The 25,325-nt window shown below is 35.9% G+C and overlaps 1 protein-coding gene and 1 non-coding gene across 7 annotated transcripts in view; one reads left to right on the top strand and one right to left on the bottom strand.

Moving 5' to 3' along the window:
- IL1RAPL2 (interleukin 1 receptor accessory protein like 2) overlaps nt 1–25,325 on the bottom strand; it is a 1,139,149-nt gene that overhangs the window by 415,656 nt on the left and 698,168 nt on the right. The gene's annotated exons all lie outside the window — the stretch shown is intronic.
- On the top strand, nt 8,408–8,526 carry LOC118608089. Its single transcript, XR_004952910.1, has one exon. It is a non-coding gene; the product is annotated as a 5S ribosomal RNA (ribosomal RNA).

Genomic DNA, 25,325 nt, shown 5'->3' with positions numbered 1-25,325 from the left:
AAAGTGTCATAATTAATCTCAATTGGCTCCGTGGGTCTTAGATTTGAATGTGCTGCAACATTTGGAGGCCCCAGTGAGATTTCCTCAGGGCAGGGAGATCTATTAAGACTTCTAAAACCCGCGACTCTGGCCACCTTGGGCGAGGACCTGCCTCATCCAGGGGGCAGCCCTGAGAGACTTTCCTCAGCCCTGGATGCCAGGCAGACTCACTCAGGAGGGCAGGTGGACAAAAAGTTCAATTCCGTAACAATGGGGCACGAGCCACCTGGAGCAGCATCACCAGTGAAAAAGGCTGCGCTTGGACCTGTCTGTGGGCCTGTGGAAGGTTGGATGTGGAATAACTTCCCTAGTCTGGTCAAGGACTGAGACGTCAGATCCTGACCCGGCTGGTTTGGTTTTGTCCTGGTTCTGGTTGTGCCGGCACTTGTCTCATGTTGGTCCATCATCTCCCTGTCTTTAGTGTCTATTTTTAGAATTCGTATTGTCTCTAAATGTCACATGTCTTTATCCTTTTCCTTATCCTCATAGGTCTATTAATCTTTTTCTCCCTTGGTTTAGTTGCTGCTGCCCCACCGGACTGGTCCCTGGGACAGCACATGGCTCTTGCTCTAACTTATTTAACTTTTACAGGTATCATATTTTCTTTCACCACTGTTCCAACTGCCATGGGTCAAACTTCTTCCAGACTCACTCCTCTGCAGTGTCTTCTCAATAATTTCAAAGACTTCAGGTGGCGGGCCCAAGGTTATGGGTCCCGCATCACCCCCTTCGATCTCCAGAGGTTCTGCCAGTTAGATTGGCTCACATTTGGAACAGGGTGGCCATCAGAGGGGTCACTTGACCTGCAAATAGCCTTTCAGATAAAGAAACAGAGGTACAAGAAGTTTAAATAATTTACCCAGTGATGGAAGTGAGTTTGTTTTTGATATTGAAAATACAAGAGTTGAAGAAGCTAATAGGGGCCTGTTGGGCTAATCCTTCTTTATATTTTAGATTAGAGCCAGAAATAGCAGTAAGAAAATGGTTGTGTAAATAGGGATTAAAAGCAAAGATGTCATTGAAAGCTAGTGAAGGGATGAATGTACATTTATATTAGAGATTTGGGTCTAAAGAGTGACTAAACATAAATTTGATTAAAGGTTCACAAAATATCTGTAAGGCAGAATTCTAAATAATAAAATCTCCTTTCTAACTAGTTCATCAGTTTAGGTTAGAATTTATTTATATATGAAAATAAATTTGTAAAAGGGCTCTGCTTTAATTGGTTAAAAAATAAGCACTTATAGATAAATTGTCTTCCTAAAATTATCAGAAAAAATAGAAACTAATCCAAATGTTTTATTTTGTTTTGTTTTGTTTTATCAAGTCTACATGATCTGAGATAAACTTTGGTAATAAGGATAGTTTAATATTGTAGGTTAAGTAAAATAGGTATGTCTTCAAGTTGTCAGACACACAATTTTATTCTACCTGTGTTTATTAGTCAAATAAGTTTATGCTATTTCTAGTAGTTGTTTAAGATTATAAAATTATAAATTCAACCTAAAAGCTTATAAATGAGTCTTGATGTTTAAAAATACTTTCCAAAATCTTTTTGGTAAAATATTTAGTTAAGTTTAATATTAGATATTCATTGACTCTCTAGAGCATTTCCAAATAAGAAAAATATACTGAAACATAAATTTATCTACTTTTGGACTCTTATTACAGAATGTGTTAGTAAACATATTCTTTTACCATATTTTTTATAATTTAAAAAATTGTACTATGAAAAAATATATGCCTTTAAAAATTATAGTTAGTATATTCATAAATTTACTAATCTGTTGAATGATGAAATATAAAACACAGTTTACAATTTCCTACTTCATTGTCTTCTCTAGAAGTTAAGGCTACTAAGAGTTATGAATTCTAGTATATGTAAATGAATTAGTAGGAATAATAGAAGTGAAGGAAACAATTCTATATGCAAATTATGTGAGGAAAATAAAATATGTTTTGAGATATGAAGGATGTGTTTTTAAGAAAAAGGAGAGTAATTTTATCCTAGTATAGTTTCAGGTTATTTAAAGGTCGTTCGAGGCATGAAAGAGGAAAATAAAGGACAGAAACATAGGTAAATATATAAAGTTGTAAAGAGAAGGAGAAAATCTTGTTTTATATAGTCAGATTGGCTAAGGTTAAATATATTTGTCATAAGGTTTTAAAATGAACTTTAATATCAACAGTGTATTGACACAAAAACTAGAGTTTGGATTATTGGTCTGTTCCTAATAAGAGATTGTACAAGATTTTTCTTTACCTGTGAACAATACACTTAAGAAACAAAGATTCTTTATCTTATCAAAATAATTTATTGTGCTTTATAGTCTTTATTATGTCTTTGATTACTTTAAGAAAAATTGTCTTCTTAACATTAAGAGTGCTAAGGTTTTTATATCATCATATTTACCTTTGAAATCTTTTATTATCACTTTGGTTAAATAGATTACTAAGTATCATTTCATAGTGACCTGTGATCCTATTTAATCAAGGGATCAAATCTTGTGACATTATGACAAATTTCCCAACATAAAATCTAAATGGGATCTTTTGTTTTATCTCAAAATAACTTTGAGACTTCCAAGAGGGCACCTGGAAAATCTCAAAGATTTGTTTTTTTTTCACTTTGTAAAAGAGAATTGTTAAGCTAATTCAGTATATTTAATATATTAAATTATATAGGAAGCATTGTCAAATAATAAATGATACTTAACCTTCAAGTTACATTTTTATAAGTGCATTTTACTAATACAAGTGTTTCAGAAATTGTATAAAGTTCCTAGAAATTTGTCAATATCTTTACTATTCATATGTCCTTGTATAACGGTATCAGTCATAATTTCAGTTATTATAAATTGTTGTATGTCATAAATATCAAAAATAGACCTGACTATTCAGAAGCAAAGGGCATGGCTCTGATTTGGGCCATGACAGTAAAACTATTACAATAGCTAGATAGCTATGATTTGAGTAAATATGTGGTCTTGATATTGAAATTGGAATTTTGGATAATAGGAAAGATCTGTATAACTGGAAACATCAAGAACCCTTCTTTCTCAGAGAAACCACAGGGGCTAATCTCTCCTTTAGAGACTATTTTCTTTACCCATCAACCCACCTCGGATAACTGTCAACAGCTTCTCCAGGTCCTTTTTTGCCTCAAAGGAACGAGAACAGATTCTCCGAGAGGCTGCCAAGACTGTGCATGGCCAAAATGGGCAGCCCACCACTAATCCCACCTGTGTCCACCATGTCCTCCTGTACACCATCCACCTTGGAACCCCAGCACCGAATAAGGTAAGGAGGCTCTCGATCGGTATCACCAGCTTCTGCTTCAGGGCCTCCGGTCTGCCTCTAGAAAACCTACTAACCTTTCTAAAGTAAGCGAAATCATCCAGGCCAAGGACGAATCGCTGGCAGCGTTTCTAGAATGACTCTTAGAGTCTTACCATGTATACACCCCTATTGACCCAGAGGATCCAAATAATAAAACCTTGCTTTTGTCAGTCAGTTGCCCCCAGATATTAGGAAAGAGAAGTAACAAAGGATAGGAATGTTTAAGGACAAGAATTTGACTGAGTTAGTAGAGGTAGCCCTGAGCATCTTCAACAACTGGGATGAAGTTAATATCACCCAGACTAAGAAAATGACTAAAGCCCTACTTACAACAATATGCCCCACATTCAGTTACTGAAAACTTCTGCTCTCAACCTGACCACCCTACTACCAGATGACGACTCCAAGCAGCCCATGCACGACTGTCTCAGGATCCTAGAAAATGTCACCTGCACCCAACCAGACCTGACAGATGACCCCTGGCCCAATCCAGAGGCCACTCTTTTCACAGATGGAAGCAGCTTCATCACAGAAGGAATCAGGTATACTGGAGAAGTTGTAGTGACTAATGAGACTGTTATTTAGGTGCAGGCTCTGAGCCATGGAACCTCAGCACAATGGGCCAAACTAATAGCAGTGACCCAGGCCTTGTAGTGGAAAAGGAAAAGACTGTGAACATTTATACAGACAGCAGGTATGCCTTTGCCACTGCCCATATACATGGGACCCTATATAAAGAATGAGGCATCTTGACTTCAAGAGGAAAAGAAATTAAAAACAAAAAGGAAATTTTAGCCCTCCTTGAAGATATATGGCTGCCAAAGAAGGTAACAATCATTCATTGCCCAGGGCACCAGAACTAAGGCTCTGAGGTAGCACGGGGCAACTCCTTCACTGCTTAGACAGCAAAGGAGGCTGTCTGAAAACCAGTGGGGCCAATTGACATTCTGCCAGCCCTACCACCCAGGGTGCTAGCGGACACCCCTACCTACACTCCAGGTGAAGTTGAACTATGCAACAAGCTGGGAGAAAAAGAAGAATTTTCTGGGTGGGTTATACTCCCAGACAGCTGCATTGTAGCACCCGAGGCCTTGAGCCAAGACCTCATAACCCAGGTTCACCAGAGCACTCACTTAGGAGAGATCAAGTTGACTGAACTGTTGACAAGAGAGTATTACATTCCGGGTCTGCAATGAATGGTCAAGCAGGTATCGGCCCGGTGCCACATCTGCGCACAAGTGAATCCAGGGCTCTCCAAGGGAGTACAACAAGGGAAGAAACTTCGTGGACAGGCACCGGGGAAACAGTAGGAGTTAGATTTCACTGAGGTCAGCACAGGTACCTTCAGATTCAAGTACTTGCTTGTGTTCACCGACACCTCTTCAGGGTGGACTGAAGCCTTCCCCACCAAGCAGGAGACAGCTCTGGTAGTAGCAAATAAATTAGCCTCAGAAATAGTGCCTCTGTTTGGCCTGCCCATAACACCGGGGTCTAACAATGACCCGGTGTTCATCGCCCAAACCAGTCAAACTTTAGCCAGGGTCCTAAGAATTAATGAGAAGTTATATTGCATTTAGAGGCCTCAGAGCTCAGAACAGGTAGAGAGAATAAATACGACCCTGAAAGAAACTTTAACCAAGTTCAAATTAGAAACTGGCGAAAACTGGGTAAGCCTCCTTCCCTCCCCTCTGTTAAGGGCACGATGCACCCCCTACTACTTACTGTAAAGGGATCACACCTTATGAAATCATGTTTGAAAGACCTCCTCCACTTCTCCCCAAACTAGAGAGAATAAGCTCTCAGAAATCCGTAACTTCTCCCTTCTTAAGTCCTTACGGGCTCTCCACCTATTGCAGTGAAAAACTCACCAATTAGTCTCTGCAACCAGAGTCCCAACTCAGTCTCACCCAGTAACAACCTGCCTCACCTGAGCCTCACTGAGAAGTACCCGTCCCGGTTTTAAATGTCTTTTTAAATGTAAATATTTAGATACAGTTTTTGTTGTTTTGATATATTCATTTACTGTATCAACTGCAGTTTCAGAATTTACCTTTTGAACAGCTTAGTTTCAGAATCTGTAAAATGAAATAAGAATCTTGCATATTAATTTATACATGTAAGACTAATGTGTTCATAAAGCATAGATCTTTCTTTAATTATATAGCTTTAGGTAAGACTTGCTGTTTTTATGCTAACCACTCTGGAATTATACGAGACAGCCTAGCACTAGCAAGACAGAGAAGAACGGCTTAAATGTGGAGAATCTTGGTATGAAGGACCTTTTAATAACACCCCTTGATTAACAACTCTCCTGACATCCAGTACAGGCCCCCTTATTCTAGCCTTCCTGGGCCTCCTGTTTGGGCCTTGTATAATTAATTGGATAACTGCCTATGTCAGAAAACAGATACAGGCAGTAAAACTCATGGTCCTCAGAACAAACTATCAACCACTCCAGGCTGCGGAATCAATGATTTGAATTCCCTTTGAAAACCAGTGGGGAATGTAAAAGTGGAAAGTTCTCCAGTAAGCTAGTCACAAAGACAAGACAGGGAGTGATATCTTCAAGCGCCAGCTCCCAAGGTGGGCGGGGGGGGGGGGTGGGGAACGCCACTTCCAGGATGCAGATAACAGAACTGTCTACCAGGTCCTGTTTGCTATAAGATTTAAGAGTCCCCCAGAAACAATATATCTTTGTACCAGATGATAACAGCCAACTTCTGCTTCTATAGTCTGCTTGCTTGTTTAATGTTTAACCAGGATGTAGTTCTAGGAGATGTCCTGTGCAAAGATAACTTCTATTTCTGTAAACCTGCTTGCCTGATGTGGTTTTATAAGCTACCTCCTCTGGAAGCTTGGGGCTGATTCTCTAGTGAGGAGAGTCAGTCACTGGCCAGCTAATAAAGGGTCATAATTAATCTCAATTGGCTCTGTGGTCTTAGATTTGAACGTGCCATAACACTTAGTGTAAAAGACCAGTCACCTAACTACATCCTCTTCTTTATCCTGTGCATCCAAATTGTAATATAAATTGATCAGTTATAACTCATTATTATCTCATAAATATATCTTCTCATGTATCTCATTTTGTACTTTTTTATTCTACTAACTGGTCTTGTTACCTTCAGTTTTAATCCCTTCCATTCCATCTTCCACACAAATATAAAAATGACCTTTCTAAAATGTATATCCTATCAGGTCACTTATCTGCTTCAAGCCTCTCAAAAATTTCTTATCTGTTTTTAGCAGTGGCTCTCAACTTTTCATATGCATAAGAATACCCTGGAGGATTTGTTAAACACAGATAGTTGAGCCCTAACCCCAGGATTTCTGATTCAGCAGCTCTGGTGTTGGGTCTCAGAATTTGCATTTCTAACAACTTCTCAGCCTAATTTGAATGCACACTCAGCAGAATTTAGCACCTGTCTGTGCAAGGAGAGGGGGGAAAAAGGAGTCTAGGATGACAGCTGAATTTCTCTCAGAAAATTAAGAAGCTGCATGGATGGAGGTGAAATCACTGAAAAGGAAGATATATGGAGTTAGTTAGAAAGGGAACAACAAAGATGATGAGCTCAATTTTAGAAATGTTAAGGAGGTTTTTCAAACTGCATCCTCCATTTCCAGACCCTTACTTGCCTTGAACCAACCCTAGGTTCCAGCTATTTTGTATTACTTATATGTTACCAAATGTACTGATGACATATCATGCCTGTTTTCCAGGAATCTAAATGTCTTGATTGCCTTTGCCTCTCATCCTTCTCTCTTATGAATATCCTACTTGTCTGTCATGACTTAAGGATTTCTCCGTCATTGTAATCTTCCTTACTTAGACTCTATTTTCTCATCTCTAAAATGAGTTTCAGAAAAAAATATCTTTTCTTTATGATGATTAAATGAGGATGGATATGAAAATACTTTCAAACCCAAAGGAGGAAGACTGATTGAAGAAGTGGTTCTTCTAGTGCTAATACTTGAGTATTTGAAGAAAGCACATACATTTGTGAATGATGGAAAAATCCACATTACCATATACACTATCCCTAATTCGATCTAGTCAAATTAGGTAATGTTAAATTTATGGACTCTCTATAGTGCCTAGATAATAACAAATAAGAATATTTATTGAATTACCGGGCACTTACTCTATAGTACTCTTGTAGACTCTGGGGAATTACGGTCTGGTTATAGAGACAAAACCAACATATATCAAATAGAGAACAATTAAGTACTATCATGTGTGTTGTAATCACAGGAATTAGAGAAAGTGGAACTGAGCATCGCCTGAAGTAATAGAGAAAACTTCATAGCAAATTCATCACTTGAGCTGAATATTGGCAGTTGACGAGAATATGAAGAGATGGAGAGAAGAAGAGAGAACGCCGTGTGTCAGTGCAATAACATGAGCAAAATCTTGGAGACAGGAATCAACACAGCTTGTGTAGAAGTTGATGAAAAGATTAGGTTATCCAAAATAGAATACTAGGGATAGAGTAAAACTAGACACTAGATTTGTGGTCAAGAGTTAGCATTTGAAAGATTTTGAGAATGATGCGCAGGTGTTTGGTCTTGATATGGGAAGCAATAAGGATTCTTTACAAGGCTCTGAATTAAAGAAGAAGAGTTTTGGTAAAGTGATTCTATAAATAGTAATTACATAAATTAGAAAGAGAGACTGGACAAAAGAGATTACTTAGGAGAGTTAATGAGGATGTGAACTAATGTAATTCCATTGGACTATCAAAAGAGGGAGATACTCTCAGAATTTGAGAAGGAAAGAAAAGACAGTTTTGTTTTGTTTTGTTTTGTTTTGGAGATTTCAGAAATAGTGGGTGGATGAAAACAAAATTCTCAAATCCCAAGAATTCGATAGGAAGCTAGACTAAGACATTAGGAAAATTTCTGAAAAGATCGTGTCTCTAAATATAGGTAATTCAAAGTAAGCACAATTCTAAAACATAAATCTTTTAGCAAAACAATGTATTTTTTCATGGCTACTTCTATGCTTTAAAAATATTCATCAACATTTATAGTCTATGGCCATGCCACCCTGAATAAGCCCGATCCCATCTGATCTCGGAAGCTAAGCAGGATTGGGCCTGGTTAGTACTTGGATGGGAGACCATCTAGGAAGATCAGGTGCTATAGGCATAAGAAAATAAAAAATACAGAATTATAAACTGACAAGGTCCTTGTAATCTGTGAGGTCAACTAAGGGTTGCTTTGCCTAAAAAAAAGAAAAAGAAAAAAACATTTATACATATACATATATGTATATGAATACGTATATATATTATATACACATACATACACACACATATACACATCACTAATGCCATAAGCACACATACATTGTCTGCCCATTCAACAGTCCAGCAATGCTAATAAATTAGCTAACAACAACAAAACTCTCATGGTTGTTCAACATATACAAAAATAATCTTACCATCATCTCATTTTATGAAATGATACTGTGAATTTGTTTGCACCATTTTATAGGAAAGCACAAAATTATTAAATGACTTGTCAAACCTTTAGATCAGGAATAGTTCATTTTAATTATTTGAGCTTCAATTTCTTCATTTAAGAAATAAGGATATTAATAATAATGCTCACAGAGGGTGGCTGCAGATATTAAATGAAATAATGTATAAGTGTCTAGCATAGTCTATATACCACTATATAAATAATCAACAATATTTATTGAATTGACTCAATAAACACTCAAAAGTATTTATCAAATTGACTAATTAATGAGATCACTAGATTCTTAGAAAATTTCTCTTAGCCATTCTAATTATTTTAAGCAAATATCCCAATTTTAAAATGAATGCCAAAAGAACCAGGGACTTAGAGAATATAGCCAACAGGCATGCAATAAGATTCGTTAACTTGAGAAAGGGATCTATTCATGATTTTTGAATGTTTTCATTAAAGTCAAAGTCCAGAGGAAACATACACACACTCCCTTACTCACTAATCAACCCTTTAGAACAACCAATGGCAATATTAAAGGCATGCATATATCTCCATACATGAATTTGAGAACATTGTTGTCATGGCTGATTTATGAGGCCCTTTCACTAAGATCGATAAATGTATTATTAAGACTACCGAAAATAAGGATCCTAACTCAAAAACATGCCATTTATACATTTCATGATGTGTCACTGTCAAAGTTTCCCATCTTCTGGGATCTATGACATGCTGTATGATGTTTTAAATGCGAAAAATACTTGATATACATTTTGGTGACGATTTAGTAATTCAAATGCTGGTGAAATACCTGGTGATTAAACCTAGTCTAGAGCTCAACTTATTTTTTCATCAACTGAGGTCAAGATCAGAGGACATCATTTATTTATTTGTCTTTAGTTAGTTACTTTTTTTTCGAGAGGGGAGAGTAACACAAGATTTTTCTCTATAATCCCTGCTTCCTAATAATGTTTCAAATTAGCTGTGTGAACTAATGCTGATGAGAGGTCATAACTGGACAAGTGAATAAAACCTCAGTGGCTTCTGATTATGCCTCTTAAGTATTCAGAGTAAGTAGTAAACAGAACTTGGTTAATCTTTATCATTTTCATCTTCAGACACAGCCAGTCTTTCTCAAGCTTAGTAGTCTGGTTTTACAGAACTGCGTATTTTAAATAAACAAAAGTTATGCTAAAGTCTGACTCCTTAGATATGATTAATTTCTCGGAGCACCCTACAACATGATTATTATTCACTTTGAAGTCTCAAAAAATAATTGAAGCCTAACTACATTGCCTGAAATTAATGAACAAAATGTCACAAGCTAATTTCCTTATGTGTAAAAAATGAATAATAATAACCACCTTGCTTGGCCTACTTCACAGAGTCCCTCCCCACAAGTCCAAGGATTAAATGAAGAAAATGTCTTTGAAAGTGTTTTGTATGCTGTAATGTAAAGCATTATTGTGAGGCTGATGATAGTGATTCAAGATATTTAATATACTATTTAATCATATATTTTCTTTATTTATTGGTTTTAAAAATTCATTTTTCCTATTTATTTATCAAATTTATTGGGAATGATATTGCTTAACAAAATTATATAGGTTTTGAGTGTAAAATTCTATAACATATATCTGTATATCAGTGGATCTCATACCAGACTTATCCAAACAAAGCCATCTGGAATGCATATTTATAAGGCTAGCTTTTCACCCTCGATATACCCAAGGCAAAAATTCATATCATGGATAATGTAACTGTCTGTGAATGTATTTCCCTCACACAAAACTGCAAAGAATAAAATTTGGTTAATTAAGGGCTTGCGCATTGGCTTCCCATTACTAACACATTAACTTCCCTTAAGCATGTTAAAGGCCCATAAGATAGCGAGCAGTACTGTGTTAGAAAGCAATGTCTCTGTATTTTGCTTAAAAAAATATGTATATAGAAAACTCTTTACTAAGCAGATCAAGAGGATGATGGTTGCTAAATACCAATTTATATTACAATTAGATTGCCTTATATAAAATTTATCCTAGGGCATTTAACTCTTAGTCATTTCTTATTCAATAAACATTTATTAAACATCAGTTATACATCAGGCACTCTGCTAGATGAAGGAACAATTTTTGTTCTATAGGCATACCCCTTCCTCCTAATATTCAACAGAGTGAAAGGTTTTGTATCATTGGATTGCCAGCTTATAAGCAGAGAACATTTTGTGATTGGTGCAAGAAGGTAGATGAAATTGTTGGTATCTGAGGCAGGGACCAAATCACAAAGGCCTTGGTGAAGGACACCCACTGAGTTGTTTTATGTAGTGAAGTGATGTGATTAGATTTGCATTTTAGAAAGAGCATGATATTATCTTCCTCTTTTTCTGAAAGTCTGACTGTTAAAGGGGCACAAAAGCAAAGGAGGGGGGCATGAAAACATAAGATGAAAAACTTTTTGATTGATTTGAAAACAAATGAGTAAGATGTTTAAATGACCCCTGAAAGAACAGAAATCAATATGATTGAAGGGACTCTGAGCTATATATGTCTCACAGAACATTTCAATAGGCTGGGAGAAGGAAAGTTTAGGTGAGGGGTGACAAGGAAGAGTGAGGTTAGGAAGGGAGGTGGGGTGGAGGTAAGTCTCCATGTTGTCCCAAGTTGACTAGGTCATATAATGCATTTGCCTGGGACAATTCCACTTTATGCCAGTTGTCCCAGTATAAACATTAGTGATAACTTCTTCCAATCAAAGTTTTCCATTTTGGATAATAAATTATATAGACAGCCTGCCTAAAGACAGGCTCTACTATCAAAATATTCATTTATCACCTTAGAAGTCATTTTAAAAAGATCAATCTTAGAAATACCAGCTACTGGTCTAGACAGAGCAAAGTAAAACATCTCCCATATTTACTCCACTGCAAAAGAACAGAAAGTTCTCAAAAAAGGGAAAATAAGTGATAACTAATGGGATGTTTGTTAAACTTATGGCTGACTCTCTCCACTCCCTACTCTACAAACATTGAACATAATTACCTTGAGGAAACTTCTCTAAGACATTCACAGATCCTTAATGGTGCTTGCCACACAATGATACATAATTAAGTTCAAGTTATCACAACAGTAGCATTTGGTAATTAAATACAGGGAGTCAAATAAATCATCTTATAAGAAAAATGGCAATTTAATGCCTATATCCAGCTCCTGGCTGTACAGGAAAGTGACGAGACCAAAAAAATGACAATATCTTTTTAAAAAATTAAAAAGGGTTATCTGTAGATTAGGCCGATTAGTGCCAATTGGTTGGTACTTTGATTCCAAAGATAAACAGAATCTGACTCAATCTGGTAATCTACCTTATGTCAAATAAGCTTTCAAAAATATGAATAAAATATTCGTGCCAACATTAACAAAATAGCACTATCAGGCAAGTGGTTTATCTTGGAATCCAAACTGAGAATGGAGTGGGAAGACACAAATCAATCTTCTACCAAAACTAAGTAGGAGGAAAATTGTTCCTTTGAGCATAATTTAAAAACACATTAAAATTAAAACATAATAATTTATGCTGATAACATATCATGCTAGGAATTCCTTTACAGTCAATTATTTATAATCATAAATACAAGCTTGTAACTCAAATTTTAAATTAAAATTGACTCTAATAACGAACTAATTCCCAAAGATCGGTACACTTTTTATGTAATAAGTCAAAGCAAGTCAAGACAAAATGATAACAAGATGCAATCAGAATGTATTAAAGAAAACTAAATTGTAGATAAGAGAGACATTCTATGTAAAAAATCTCTGATAAATCTATACACAAGAAAATGTAGAATTTGTCCTAATTAAAGGGTGGTTTCAAGAGCAAAATCATCATTGGCTGCAGGATTGAAAGATGCAAGCCTTCCACTATTTTCAATAGCAAATTAGATCATTACTAAAATGGTCTTCTTATGAACTGTGATGATTGCTATGTCTCTTCTTTTTCTTTTCCAATGGTAAAACCAGTTTGTTCTATAACATGGAGAAAGTTAAACTGGAAATTATAAAGAATTCTCAACTAATAAGCATAAAGTTGCCAAAATTGTTCACCATGTTGCAGAAACTCTGTGGTTACAACAATTCATTTTGTCTTGTTAATGAAATCAATTTTGAGTTGTTATTAGTGAAAAGAATATTTTTGTTTGGAAAAATATTTGTTTTGATATAAAACTGCTTGTGGTATTTCTCAATCTGAGTATGTAGAACCGAAGTGTCCTATGATATATAATTGGATAAAGAAGCTGTGGTACACCTATACAATGGAATGTTACTCAGCCATAAGAAGAGATGAAATACGGCCATTTGCAACAACATGGATGGACCTTGAGATAGTCATGCTAAGCGAAATAAGCCAGACAGAAGAGTTGAAAATCACATGATATCACTTATATGTGGAATATAAACCTAAAAGCAACAAATGAACAAGACAAACAAACAGTGACTAATGGACATGGGCAATAGACTAGTGGTTACTAGAGAATAGAGGGGAGTAGGGATAGTGGAGATAGACGAGGTAAAGGTGGTCAAATATGTGGTAACAGAAAGAAATCTAACTATGGGAGTTGAGCACACAGTGTAAATATATATATGCTTTACCGTTAAAGTGTCCAGCTGAAACTTAATGGATTTTCTTAACCAATGTCGCCATAAAAATAAATTAATTGATTTCAAAAATGATTCTAAATGCTTTTTTGGGGCAGGAAAAACTGGCAGCTGAGAGTTACTAATCTATGCTTTTATCGAATGGCATGTTTTCTTCAATTACCCATTTTCTAAAGACTCAAAGCATGATATAATTCAATCACTTCTTGTTTTGTAAATTAATCTAAATTCTTTAGAAGCTGAAGAGTTCTTAATCTTTTTTAGTATATTTCAAATGTCAAGTATTTTGTGCCCTAATTTACAAAGTGATCTTTATTAAATTAAATGTCATAATGAAATAATTACACATTGTAACTACATGTTTCATTTACAGTGCAATTTTACAAGTTTCATAGTAAGAAAATGATCCTGATTACTGTTACTGTGTAAATAAAATAAAACAAAATTGTTCTCTCATAGCTATTGTTAGATATATTTTTCACAGAAAACACATGCAGTGAAAGTTGTGATGAAAGACACAGATGACAATGTTAATAAATAGGTACACAATTTATGATTACAAGTCCAAAACAGCAAGAAAAGGAATATTCTATATAATGAATTTGGAGTCATGCTGTGCTTTTCCAAATGACCCGAGATCCATGGTGCTAAATAAACATTTTCTGAGTAAGTGTACATACATATACAGTTACAATATATATCATCTACTCTGGAGGATGGTAGACTTGAAAACCAGAAGGAAGTTAAAGATCACATTTGTTCATCCTTTCTTTTTCTCCTCAATTTCCATTTTATAGACAAGAAAACTGAAGCTCAGAGAGGTAAAACACTTTCATTCAGGTCCCATAACAGGATAGTAGCAGAAGTAGGTTGAGAGCTCATGTCCCCTAAATCTCGCTTCCACTATATGATCATAAAGGGCAGAATTACATTTAATAGTGCTAATGAAATAGTCTAATGTTCTGAGCTACAGTAAGACTTTATATATATTTTTTACATTCAAATCAAAAATTTTCAAACTAGAATGCTTGGGGGCAGAACTTTTCTATGAGAATATCTGTGTGCATGTGTTTCAACTTTTGTGTTTCAACTAAAATATTCAACAAAATGTATTTTGAATACTCTAAGTAATCGCGTCATAACTGAATACTGCCACATGGTTTAAACGACAACTTTTATATATTTATTTATGATTATATTGGTACCAACTAGTACTACATAAAAATGAATACACATAAATGTATATAGATGATGCTTTCATGTCGAATGAGAAATAGAGAACATCATAGTTGTCCAAATGATAAAAAATGATAGAGAAATTGAAGCATCTCACAGCACACAGTAACCCAGCCATGTGCACACAAAAGAACTTGCACTTATTAATCAGTATATAGTCATATTTCAACCAGTGATTTTATTGTAGTAAAGCCCGATTAATTAATATGACTTTTTAATGTATCAATTTTGTGGTTTTGTTTCATTTGTAATTTAGTTTTTGAATAAAAATTCTATATATACATAAGAATTTAAAACTAATTCGATATGCCTGAAATTTTGTAAAAAGTTTAATAAACATAATTTAAGATCACAATAGGGGTACACAGAAAGTTTTATTCTGTTAAAGGCTTAATTTGTTAAGTGCGTCCTTTCCTGAATGGGAGAAAATCATATTGTGGTTTCATATTGGTGAAGAGAGGAGTGGAAAAGCAGGGGAACATCCTAGCTTGGAACAAGTTAAATCTGAGGTTGAACCTTATTGCAATACTAACATCCTGAGGAGAGAGAAAGGAGAAAATATCTTACATATTATAAGGCTTTGCTCCTTCTAGGTTCACATCAATTATCTTGGCTTCCACTATTATCTCTCCATATATCTCTCTTCATTCCTCCAGAGCCTGGTTCTGTCTTCACATTTGAGCTTCAATGCCATATTGCATCTGTTAATAAATTCTTCAGCTGGGACATCTTAACATCAACTCAATCTCAGAATGTCAAAAACCAAATCATGTATTTTCCTTCCCAAATCTTTAATTTCTTATGATTAAAAAATAATACTCTCTATCAATAGTACAATCATTCTCCTTGTCATTCAAATCTGAGACTTGGCAAACCCAGTTATTTCTTTCCCTAAAATGACTATTGCATTTATACCCTCTTTTCTGTTTTTATTGTTATTGCTCTAGTTTATACCTTTACCTCCTCATATCTAGATCATTTAAAACAATCATTAAATTATGGTATTATGTACTATGTTATAAGGATTACTCTGGTGATTATGAGCACAAACTTTGTAAACTGGCTGCCTAGGTTTAAATCTCTATTAAATAAGTTCTGGGAATTATCTAAGGGTCCTTGGCAAGTTATTTAACCTTTCTGTCCCGTATTTCCCCCCACTTAAATAACAGGGATGATAACTATACATATCTTATAGGGTTGCTGTAAAAATTAAACATATTAATATGTATAAAAGGCATACTGGCTGACATATAATAAATAGTCAATAAATGCTGTCTATTCACATAAAATGTTTCCTATCTCTTCTCCCCGAATTTCCCTACAAATCAAACAGCATTTGCATATTACCCTCTTTGTTTAGTGTGTTAGCAAGCTTATACTTGCTGAGACTCAGAAGGACAGTAAAAAAAAATTAGGAAAGATCACCAAGAGCAAATATGTGTCACCAGAGACCAATGCTAAGATCATCCAAACCCTCATATTCCCAATTACTACGTACAGGTGCAAAAGATGGACAGTGAAGAAGTCTGATAGAGAAAAAAATGATTCTTTTGAAATATGGTATTGGAAGAGAGCTCTATGAATACCCTGGACCACCAGAAAGATGACCAAGTGGGTTCTAGAGCAAATTAAGCCTGAAACATCTTGGATCACAAAAATGACAAAACTAAAGCTGTCCTACTTCAGGCAAATCATGAGAAGGCAGAGTTCTTTGAAAAAGAAAATAACGCTGGGAAAATATAAGGCAGCAGGAAAAAAAAGACCAATCAGGAGATTGATTAACTTCATAAAAGAAGTCATAGGCACGAGTCTGCAGGAACCAAGCATGGCTGTTGAGGACAAGACATTGTGGAGATCACTCATTCATAGGATCACCAGAAGTAGGAGCCCACTCAATGGCACATAATGCATACATAGCATATGCACAACTTGCTTCATCAACATAAATGCATTTTGCATTTCTATCTTTAGTTTCCTGACCTTCATGTTTTCAGCACTGCGACATAAAGAAATGATAGATCCAAGAGGCAATGGGAGTTGAGAGTAATGGCAGAAATAAATTTAATGGTGAGGTAGCATAGTTAGGAATGAAACTAGGAGATAGTAATAGAAAAGTATGCATATAAGATTCAGATAGATCTTGGTTCAACTTCTAAATCTAACATTCCTGGCTGTGTGGCCTTGAGTAAGTCACTTATCAACTCTATCCTCACTTCCTCATTTGTAAATTAAGGATAATAACCACCAATATTATAAGATAGTTGTGAGGTAATTCATATTAACACACTTGGAAAATAAAATGAGAGCTCCACAAGGGTAGACTTTTATCTGTCTTGATCATTCATATATCACATCTTTAGACCAGTATCAGGCTCACAATAGGCACTCAATAGAGATGTATGAGGAAAGTTCCAAGCACAGGATATGGGTGCTTAATAAATAACTATTATTATTATAAATCTCCTTTCCTTCTGTGCCTGTTGCATTTGTATTAACTCTGAAGAATGAAGTGATCCAGAGAATTCTCTGTACAGCTTCAGAGCAGGAGATGGTGATCTGTACTATTGAGTCAATAAAGAATCCAATCAGTACAAAGGGTACCTTTATATGTTAGCTGTGTGTAAGTCTCTAATTGTATTTTTATTCATCTTATAACAATGTTATCTGTCTTTGACTAGAAGAGGTCAATATTAAAATCAGTCATAGAGAAATTCCATTGTAGACGTCACGATGAATTCAAGAGAGAATGACCATATTTCTCTGCTTTGGAGTGGAGAGAGCTGTGGAACAGGGGGTCATGACACTGGATTGAAATAGTGGGTCTTTCACAAGCTGCTTCAATCAACCTGTCTATCTCATACCCCACTATGAGCCTCAGTTTCCTCATCTTCTTCTTATAGGAGAAAATCAGAAGTTATGTCCTTATTGCAAACATGGTTATTATGTGAAAAAAAAGATTTTAAGACCTAAAACTCTAAAATTCTCTCTGACCACAACTTTCTATCTGTCTATCCCCACCCCCTGCCTTTTCCCCACTCTCCCTGAGCCAGAGAGAAAACATGCTATAGTGCATCGCTTTTCAATAGTTTCAGCAACAAGGGAATATTTTACTTTTCTCCCATGTTCTCCTGAGCTTTAAAGAAATTTCTCCTTGATCAACTATATGTATGATACGAAATTTACTTTCCTAATTTCCATTCATCAAAGACATATATTGCTGCCAATCAGTTTTCCATCAGCACAAGACAGCCAGTATTATCAAAATGAGTTGATATAGTTTCATGCAAAAAGCAAAGAAACTTGACCTTTTAGTCAGGTTGTGTAATTTATCACAAGTAAACTAAGGTATTCTGTTAGGCTCCATTCAAATATTGAAAATGACTCATAAATTCTCATTATTAACTTCACAGATTCCCCCTGGGCAGAGAGTATGAGCAGAAAACTCAGGATAGGAATCACTAGTGTAATAGAAAGAATACTGGGTTCTAATAAATGATGCAGGATCTCAGAGCCCCAGTACTGACTTTCTACTAAAAGATAACAATAACTGACATACTACCCCATAGTTACTACTTTGAATACATCCTATGTATCAGTCACATTATTGAGTGCTTTATATACATAATCTTATTTAAACTTTACAGCCATCTCATGATATAATTTTTATCCTCATTTTACAAATGAGAAAACTGAGGCATAAGAGGAAAAGTGATTATCATAGATTATACTAGTTGTAAGTGGCAGAGCTGGAATATAAACCTAGCTTTGTTTGAATCCAAAGCCATGCTCTTAATGGCTCTGTCATATTGTCATACCATAGAGATAAGTGATATCAAAGCACTTTGAAGTTAGGCATTTTACAAATATAAGGGGCAATTGTTATTGGCATTTGTGGTGAAATTCCGTTCCCTTTACCCCTCCTTATGCTCCCAGTCCATCATCTCCCTTTTAGCTTCATTGTCTACCACTACAATATACACTTATTGCTTAACTACTTCAAAAATAAAAATAAAAAATAAAAATAAACCTTCAGAGGAAGAAAAACATGGTGTAGAGTGTAGAAGCTTAGTATATCTCCTTCTGCAACCAAACCAGAATTGTGACAAAACTACAGAGTAAACAAACAGCAAACAGAGTCACTTGGGATATGGATGAAAGAGACACTACAACTAGTGAGAAAAAGAATGAATCGCCCTGCAATGGTAGGAAGGGGTGGAGATGTGAGGCTACCTGATCCATGGCTGAGTGAGACAGAGGCTGCAGCAGCTGCAGCTGGCAGGTATAGACATTCATTTTAAAGGGGTTGCGACTGCAGCCAAACGTTTATGGTAACAAGCTCACTAGCTCTGAGTTCCAGTGCTATGTCAGCTTCTTGGGGGTGGGGGGAAACTACATATGGTGGGACCCCGAGTTGTTGGGCTTTGGGGCAAGGGCCAGAGGTGAGGCTTTCTCCTGGAAATAAGTGCTGGCAGCATCCATTGTTCTCCTGTTGATTACCCCCACCTTGAGGATGCAGGCACCACCATAGTTAAGGCATCAAGAAACTGGATAACAGAGGTCACTCTGCCAAGAGGATTCCCTGAAACTCTGCCCCTCCCAACCTGCAAAACTATCCAAGCCACATCCAGTGGTGTCCTTGACGTGCACTGTGCCACTTGCTGAGCAGGTACGAGCCTCGCATTGGTGGCACCTGGCCTCAGTTCCTGGCATGGTCTCTTGAGGCAAACATAAGTACAACATGAGTATCAACCATCTGAGGATTGCTCGGTGAATCTCAACAGGTGGCCCCAGAGGGGGACAGGCTGGGATTAAACTTAGTCTGTAGCCCGACTCCTCTCAAGACTATGCCAGTGGATACCTACCACACAAGGCCATCCTAATAAGACCAAGAAACTTAGGAGCTTTGCTTAGTACATAGAAATAGACACAGAAAGGCAGCCAATATTGAGAGACAAAGAAGCAGAAACCATATGAGAGAACAGAACAGAGATTCAGGAAAAATGGAGCCAAGCAATTTAACAGATGCAGAGTTTAAAACACTTCTTATAAGAATGCACAATGTACTTAGGGGAGGTGTAGGTGAATTCAGTGAGAACTGTAACAAATTAAATTAAAAAAACACATAAAAATTAAGATGGAAATTATGAAAGGAAACTAATCAGAAACAAGGAATATATTATCTGAGATGAAGAGTATATTAGAGAGAATGAACAGAGTGGATGAAGTAGAGGCTCAAATCATCAATATAGAAGATGATGTAGCAGAGAACACTCAATCAGAACAACAACAAGAAAACTAGAATCCAAAAAAAAAATGAAGATAATTTAAGGATCCTATGACACAACATCAAATGTAACAACATTTGCATCATAGGAGTATAAGAAGAAGAGAGAGAGCAAGAAGTTGAAAACCTATTTGAAGAAACAATGATGGAAAACTTCCCTAACCTGGTGAAAGAGGTGGGCGTACAACCCCAGGAAGCTCATAGAATCTTAAGCAAGATGAACCCAAAGAGGCACACACCAAGATACATCATAATTAAAATGCCAAAGGTTAAAGGGCAAAGAGAGAATCTTAAAAGCAGCAAGAGCAATTAGTTACCTACATCCCATAAGACTGGCTGCTGATTACACAACAGAAACTTTGCAGGCAACATGGGCTTGACATGAAATATTCAAAGTGATGAAAATCCAGTAATCTACAAAGAAGATTACTTTATCCAGTAAAGCTATCATTTAGAGTTGAAGGACATATAAAGAGATTCCTAGACAACAAAAAGGTGAAGGAGTTCATCACCACCAAGCCCACATTATAGGAAATGTTAGGACTTCTCTAAGAAGAAGAAAAAATATGTAGCAAAAATATGAATAAAGAATGGCAGAGAAAAAATGGCATAGATGATAGAGGCTCTGTTCATCCTTCTGGCAACCAAATCAAAGTTGTGACAGAAACAAGGAGCAAACAGCAAGGAAAGTCGTCTGGGATCTAGATGAACAAGCCATACAACTAGGGAGAAATCTAAGAAATCACCCTGCAATAGCAGAAGGTAGAATGAGAGGCTACCAGATCCCAAGCGGCTGAGTGGGACAGAGGCCATAGCGGCAGCAGCCAGAAGTTGCAGACACCTCTTAAAGGCGCTGTGTCTGCAGGCATATTTTCATAGTGACGAACCTGTTTACTCTGAGCATCATCACCAGTTCAGCTGCACAGGGGACACAAGGGACTTACAGGGGTAAAATGAGTTGTCAGAGTAGGGGCCTGAGGGAAGACTTGTTCTATATAAAAGTGCTAGCAGTATCCATTATTCTTCTGTTGAGCCTTCTGCTCTCCCAGCATGTGAACATAGCATTGCCATAGCGGAGACGTCATCAAACTGGATAACAGAGATTGCTCTGCTCAGAAGATTCCCTGAAACTTCACTTCCTCCTACTCACACCAGCCCCTAAGCATATCCAGGTGTGTCCTCACTTAGTCAGGTGCTCCTTGCTGAGCAGTTCCCAGACTCACACTAGGAGCAGCTGGCCTCATTTTCTGGTGTGGCCTTTTAAGGCAACTGTAAGCACAGCATCTGTGGACTGTTTGCTGAATCTTACTAGGTGGACCCGGAAGGGCACAGGCTGGGGATAAATTTGCCTTATAGCTGAACCTGTCTTAGAACTGTGCCACTGGACGCCTACCACACAAAGCTATGCTAATAAGACAGGGCGACTTAAGGGCTTTGCTTAATACATAGAAACATACACAGAAGGGCGGCCAATATCAAGAGACAAAGAAGCAGAAACCATATGAGAGAATAGAACAGAGATCCAGGAATAATGGAGTCAAGCAATCTAACAGATGCAGAGTTCAAAACATTGGTTATAAAGATGCTCAATGAACTTATGAGAAGTATAGATGAATTCAGTGAGAATTTTAACAAATAGATAAAAAAACATACAAATGGAAATGGAAATTATAAAATGGAACCAGTCAGAAATAAAGAACACATTATCTGAGATGATGAGAATATTAAAAGGAATAAACATAGTGGATAAAGAAGAGGATTGAACCACCGATATAGAGGAAGGGAAAGTCAAGGACACTCAATCAGAATGGTAAGAAAAAAGAAGCTAAGACTGTAATAATAATTTAAAGAGCCTATGGGACACTATTAAAGGTAAACATATCCATTTCAGAGGGGCAGTGGGGAAAAAAAGGTGCTGAAGAGCTATTTGAAGAAATAATGATGGAAAACTTCCCTCATCTGTTGAAGGAAATAGTCATAAAACCCAGGAAGCTCAGAGAGTCCCCAAAACCAGGAACCCAAAGAGGCCCACACCAAGACACATCATAATTAAAATGCCAAAGGTTAAATTCAAAGAGAGAATCTTAAAAGCAGCAAGAGAAAGCAGTTAGTTACCTACAAGGGAGCACCTATAAGAATGGCAGCTGATTTCTCAAAATAAACTTCACAGGACAGAAGGGCTTGGCACAAAATATTTGACACAATGAAAACCTGGAATCTACAACCGAGAATGCTTTGTCCACCAAAGCTATCATTTAGAGTTGAAGGACAGATAAAGAACTTCCTAGACAAAAAGAAGCTAAAGGAATTTATCATTATGCCAGAATTATGAGAAATGTTGGAGGGACTTCTTTAAGAGGAAAAACAACATGTATCATAAACAGGAATAAAGAATGGTAATAACTACTTTCCTATCAACAAGTACCTCAAATGGAAAATAATTAAGTACTCCAACCAAAAGATAGAATGGCTAAAGGCATAAGAAAACAAGACCCCTACCTATGCTACCTACAAGAGATTCACTTCAGATTAAAAGACACACACAGACTAAAAGGAAGAGGTTGGAAAAAGATATTGCCTTGATGGACCTAGAAGGTATTGTGCTGAATGAAATGAGTCAGATAAAGACAAATATCACATGATGTCATGTACATGTGTAATCTAAAGAATAAAATCAACTGCAACAACAACAACAAAAGCAGAAATAAACTCATAGATACAGAGAATATTTAGAGGGATACTAGATGGGAGCAGGGTTGGGGGGGGGACCAGGAAAAGGCAAAGGTTTAAGAGGCACAAATGGATAGTTGCAGAATGGATATGGAGATGTAGAATGTATCATGAGAAAGATGATTAATAATATTATAATAAACATTATTGTAAGGAGGAAGGGGGTACTAGATTTTGTGGGGTGATCACTTTGTGAATTATGTGGATCTCTGGTCACTAAGCTTTACAACTGAAACTGGTATGTTATTGTATGTCAAATATAACTGAAAAAAACTCATTGAATTGTACAATGTAAATTCAAGCAACTAATCATATTTCAAAAAAGACAAAAAAGCAACTAATTATATTTCAAAAAGACAAAAAAGAATGGCAATGACTATACATGTCTATTAATAAGAATATCAAATGAAAATGAAAAAGAATTGTGTTCAAATCAATAGAGAGCAGAGTTGAGTGAATAAGAAAATGAGACACTTACAGATGCTGCCTACAAGAGACTCACTTCATCCCCAGGCTAAAAGTAAGGGGATGGAAAAATAAGATTGAAAAGGACAAATGCCACATGATTTCACATACATATAGAATCTAAAAAACAAAATAAACAACAACAAAAATGAAAACAAATCCACAGATACAGAAAATATTTTGAGGGTTACTTGAGTGGAATGATGTTCAGGGGTTGGTGAACAAGGGTAAAGGGATTAAGAAATACAAATGAATAGTTACAAAATATTCATGGAAATATAAAATATAACATAAGGAAAACAGTCAATAATACTGTAATAAATATTTAAGGGGCAAAGTGGTACTAGATTTATTGGGGTGATCACTTTGTGAATTATATAGATCTCTAATCATTATACTGTAGAACTGAATCTAAAGTATTATTATGTGCAATTATAATTGACAAAAACTAATTGGATTGTAAACTGTAAATATAAGAAACTAATTGTTATATTTCAATAAAGCTTTAAAAAACAAAAAATAAAAATAAAATAAAATAAAAACCTTCAAAAGTTGATTTTCTGTCGATTTTGTTTTGTCAATGACAAGTACTTAGTAATATCCAGGATGAAAAATAGTCCACAAAAGGAGCACACTAGTTCCCATGACCCATATTTCTGACTATCAATGCTTAATCTTTCAAGGCCACTCCCTCTAAGAAGTTATTAATGACAATATCCATTGATATGATAGCTCCTTCCTTTGAAACCCTACATCATTTTGTTTGAAAGTCTATCTTGAAATTACTGACATCATTCTGTTTTCTTTCATATTTTTTACTGTGACAGTTTCATTCCCACATAAAATACTGTAAACTTCTTGGGGATACAATCTATTTTATTCACTAGATTGGACTATATTGTGGCTGAAAGGCATCTTAGGGATCATCAAATCCAGCCCCTAGGACACAAAATAGAAGCAAATCTCTAAGTCACATAACTAGCAAGTGGCAGGGCTGAGATTAGAAGGAAAGTGTCTCTCTCTAGATGCTAAGACCATTGGACTGCCTTTTGAGTTTGCATTCCTCATAATGCCTACTTCTATGCCTACTGTAATGCTTTAAGTCTTTGTAGTTATTGACGAAATATTTGTTGAATAGAATAGAAAATTGGAGAAACAATATATTTTTTGAAAAACTGATATATTCTGTATTTTATTAAATGTTAGAGCATATGCTCCTAGTTGGTGAACATGTTACAATGACTAGGAGATAAATGGTTGACTCAAATGTTTATTTGGCTAAAAAACATATTTTCCACTAAATGTTTTATAGTTCAGATTCAAAATCTGTCACATGAAAGGCACTTTTTCCCTCATTCCCTGCTTTCATCTTAACTAAAGGTACACTATGAAGACTGCTCATTCATTCTGTTATCACAACACATTTTCTAAAATTTTGTATATCCGGTACAGTCTGCTTTCCTCCAAATGTATTTTATCACATTTTATTACCATATCATTTTGCTCAAATGACTGTATTAGCACAAAGAAGACTACGATCCACAAAAATATTGGATCCTAATCTGTACATCTTTCATCTTTTAAAAGTCCGCAAATTTTAAGTTTGAAAATTCAAGATGAAAGATGTAAGTAAAATATAAAATTCTTCACAAAGTGAAAATGGCAATTCCTATTTTCCCTCAAATATTTATCCTCTCAATTTCCATTACAATATTTTATACCTCAGGAATGTCCCTTCCGACCAAAACTTCAAAAGTTAGCATTATAACCAACATCAGGTTTCTCTCTTATTATTTCTTATTTGCTTCTCTAAAATGGGGACTATTTTTTTCCAACTAGCAATTTCCAATGAAACAAGTAGAATGTCTTTTTGAAAATGAATTAGAGTTGTCAAGCCACTGCATCTATACAGTGTAGATAAACCCATATATGTGCATATTAGAATGACGGTTATTCCATTTAACTGAGGGAAAAATAACCTTGATACAGAGAAATATTATTTCAGTTTGTAGTTTGTTTTTGTCAAATTTGATTACTTTCTATAACACTGTTTCTCTGTAAGGAAAGAAGCCTCATGGTCTTCAAAATTAATCCACAGATTTCAAATTTGA

This window comes from Rousettus aegyptiacus, unplaced genomic scaffold, assembly GCF_014176215.1.
Source record: "Rousettus aegyptiacus isolate mRouAeg1 unplaced genomic scaffold, mRouAeg1.p scaffold_m13_p_9, whole genome shotgun sequence".
Lineage (NCBI taxonomy): Eukaryota > Metazoa > Chordata > Mammalia > Chiroptera > Pteropodidae > Rousettus > Rousettus aegyptiacus.
This window is presented reverse-complemented; position numbering and strand designations above follow the sequence as displayed.